Consider the following 3,424-nt stretch of genomic DNA (forward strand, 5'->3'; position numbering starts at 1 on the left):
GCTCAGCCCTACATCTTCCCTGCAAGTCTCCTGAGACAGCCCTAAGCTCCTGGCAGAGGTAGGAGACCACAGGGCACGACCTGACTGCTGCGGCAGCTGCCTGGGAATGTGCTTGTGCCTGGATGCAGCTCTGGGTATGTTTGCACAAGAGCAACCAGGAGTGACTCAGCTGAACCAGTGAAACTGGTATTGGTGGGGCAGATCTTTCCCATGTTGAGATTCCTTTGCCTGCTGTTCAAATATCATTTCATTTTGACAGTGAGCTTTAACGCCTGAGCAGCACAGCCAGGCGATGCAGGAGCAGCTCCCCGGTGAGTCCCCCTCGCTGGGAGCAGCCCCTGCAGCTGGGGCAGGGATGAGGAGCCGGGAAAGTCCTTGCCGTACCCGCCGTGCCGAATTGGGGCCGGCCAGGAGGAGCAGCTGCCCTCGGGGCATCGCATGAGTGATCTGCAAAGTCGTAGCCATTTGTGTGTTTTAAATGGGCCAGGAAGGGGCTGGCAGCAAGGACAGAAATCTCTCACTGCCGGCTGGGGTGTGTGGTGATGCATTTTGGTATTTAGCAGGGTGCCTAGAATAATAAAGATTGCCCCAGGGAGATGTAGCTCTGGGGAAGCAGTGTTTCAACAGGTTATATCCACTCACCCCTCTGATTATCCCCAGAGTAAGTCTGTCCTCCCTTCCACAGGCTGCTATTTGCTCATCCTCTCTGTCAGGGCCTGGGATGCAGCCATGACATTTAAAGGCAAAACTCAGTGAGGGACGATAAAGCAGGAAAGAAAATAAACTTTTGCAACTTCTACCTGTTACGGTTCTTCCTCATACAAAGCACCTGGCTCTGAGGAAGACTATGGTCACTGGAGCACAGGCAGAGAGGGATGGGGACCCAGCACATCTCCCCTGTGGGAAGGGTAGCAGCTTGCCCGAGACAGCGGGCAGGAGGAGGTGCCCCCCACCCTGTCCCAGCCTGTGTGCCCAGGCAAGCCCTGGCCCCTCCATCCCCAGCGTGGATGTCCTCACCCCCAGGGAGCTGCAGACTTACTTTGGTGGCGGCTGGGGGGGGCTGCCTGCGCCGGGCAGGGTGGTGGCTCCTGGTGCTCCCGGCTGCACAGGGTCCCCATCTTCCTGGCCACATAGCGGCAGGCTGGTGGGAAAGGGGAGACCTGTCTGCTCGCTGCAGCAATGCAAAACACCAGCTACCCAAAAAAAACCCTCCCCAGAGAGCCCAGAGCGGGACGTCTTTGTGAGCTGGGGATCCTCGCAGAGGAGGATCAGCTGGGGGTTGTGCTGGACCCGTGGCAGGTTATGGCCAAAAGTAACAGAGGAAATGGAGGGGACTGGATTTAATGGGCTAAAAGAGAGTTACTGTGCCTGGCGCCCTGGCTGTGTTTCAAACAACTCCAGCAGCAGCCTTTCTCCTCCCACAAGCCAAGGCCATAAAATATGCAGAGTATTTACCATGCAGAAATCCCTCTAAGCCCTTTTGCCTCAAACGAGGTTTTCTTACCATTGATGATTACTCAAACCATTTTCTCCTGGGTTCAGCAAAGCTGTCCTTTTCAGCCAGCCTGTCTCTTCCTCTCTCTCCTCTCGCAGTCAGCTCTGCAGTGGTTTTATTTCTTTACAGTCCAGCTTCCTCCTTCCTTCCCTCCTGCGGGGAAGTTGTTCCAGTAACACCCAGTCACGCATGGGGAGGCAGGCTCAGCCCGGCTGCGCTGTGCCGGGCGTGGGATCTCTGCACCTCCCGGAACAGAGGAACATTGGCCTTGGCTGGAGGATCTGCCGTTGGTGCTCTGTGGCCGATGGAGGACCTGAGTTTGAGATGTGGGGAGGTAAATCTTGTGCTGCCATCTCTAAGCTGAGCTGGAGAGGAGCGCTGAAGCGTGCACTTGGCTTGTATGGAGCAGGGGTGAAGAAAGGGACGTTTCCTCTCCTTTCCTATTGCTGTCTGAACACTGCAGGGACACGAATGTCCTTCCCTCCCCCAGCCAGACCTTCAAACCCTCTTATTCCATTTCCCATTGTACGCAGGGGAAGGTAAGGGTGACAGCCCTAGCAGACAAGTTGTAGGCAGTAACAGCCTTGGTTTCTCCAGGGTCCTTCCCACGTACCACCTCCAGAGCACTGCTTGATTTTTGTGCTCGGGGTCACTGCAGCCAGCTGCTAAAGACATGCAGGTTTTGTGCATCCTTTGCAAAACTTTGCTGCTGTTCATGCTTGGTACTTATTCCTTAATCTCGAAGTCAGGTGAATTCTGAAAGCTTCTGCTTTGCCCTTTGACCAGGGCAACATGCTTCCTATCTCCAAGCCAAGCACTCACTGGTTCAGGTAGGTTGGACTTTGGTTTCGATGGCCTTGCCTTGGGATTATATAAGGTTGGCCAGAGACGTGGCTGACGGAGTGCAGGTATTGCGTCTCATGGCACTGCAAGTCAGCAGTCTGGACTGCTGCAGAAGAAAGCGCAGCGTGTGAGAGAGAGAGGAGCTCCACCTCGCGCTCACTCTTCTGGTGTTTCATGTCGGGAGATTTGAGTAAGCTCTGATGCACTGGGCTGAAAACTGTAAAATGCAGCATAGAAACCTTTACTTCAGCCGGTGTCCTGTCATGCTGCTGTGCGGTGTTAGTGAAAGGCAAAGGCTTGAACGGATGCGACGAACGACCTCTGCTCTAAGCCACAGAGGACTTCCCATCACACCATCAGATGTCATTGAAGCCCACAGGAGTATGTGATGCAAGATCTGCAAGTGTTTTAAAAAAAATAAATGAAAAAATTCAAGAAAAAAACCCCCAAACCCTGACCGTCCCCCTCCAGACCTCTCACCCCCCACCCCTAACCTCCAACCCTCTCTGGAGGACCCACCTTTCCATTTCACAGAAGAGCTCACCAGGACAAGGGGAACGACTGCAGCACAGCCATGTGCTTTAGCCACTAGTGAAAGCGGCTGGAGGAGTAAACTGCTCTTTTGAGGCTTTGCTTTCAATTGTTTGGTTTCCCCCCGACTCCAAAACCAATGAGTTTCAGATGGATGTTATCCTGTGCCAAATGTGCATTGTAGAGCTGATGCCTCAGGTTTGCAGATGCATCCCTCTAGATGGTGCTAAGCTAAAGAGAAAAGGCGGGTGGCAAGAGGCCTTGGAGGAGAGGTTGTCCTGCGGTGCGCTGCCTCTGCACCTCTGGCGCTGCCTGAGGTCTCCTGGGCTAGGAGAACATCTCAGCTCTCTGCTTGCTCCCGGCGAGGCGCCCATGCATTTGTACAGGTGCTCTGCTATGGCACTCATCGTGTCTATTTGCTGCAAATACTTCTCAGGCCCTTCTGCCACTTCATATTTCCCTTGCTGATGTGTGAGACTCCACAAATGCGTCATGATTTTAATCAGTGCGTCTGCGCCTATCCGTGCACTAAATCAGACAAGTTGATTTTAATGG

The 3,424-nt window shown here is 53.8% G+C and overlaps 1 long non-coding RNA gene across 1 annotated transcript in view; it reads right to left on the reverse strand.

Moving 5' to 3' along the window:
* The window catches only part of LOC103912839, a 3,397-nt gene extending 1,698 nt beyond the window's left edge, over nucleotides 1–1,699 (reverse strand). Inside the window, exons 1-2 of the long non-coding RNA XR_663395.1 lie at nucleotides 1,505–1,699; nucleotides 1,040–1,141 (exon numbers count right to left, since the gene is read on the reverse strand). This is a non-coding gene — a long non-coding RNA (uncharacterized LOC103912839). The remainder of the gene's footprint in view (nucleotides 1–1,039; nucleotides 1,142–1,504) is intronic.
* Nucleotides 1,700–3,424: the final 1,725 nt, after the last annotated feature.

This window comes from Pygoscelis adeliae, unplaced genomic scaffold (genome assembly GCF_000699105.1).
Source record: "Pygoscelis adeliae isolate BGI_AS28 unplaced genomic scaffold, ASM69910v1 Scaffold270, whole genome shotgun sequence".
Classification (NCBI taxonomy): Eukaryota; Metazoa; Chordata; class Aves; order Sphenisciformes; family Spheniscidae; genus Pygoscelis; species Pygoscelis adeliae.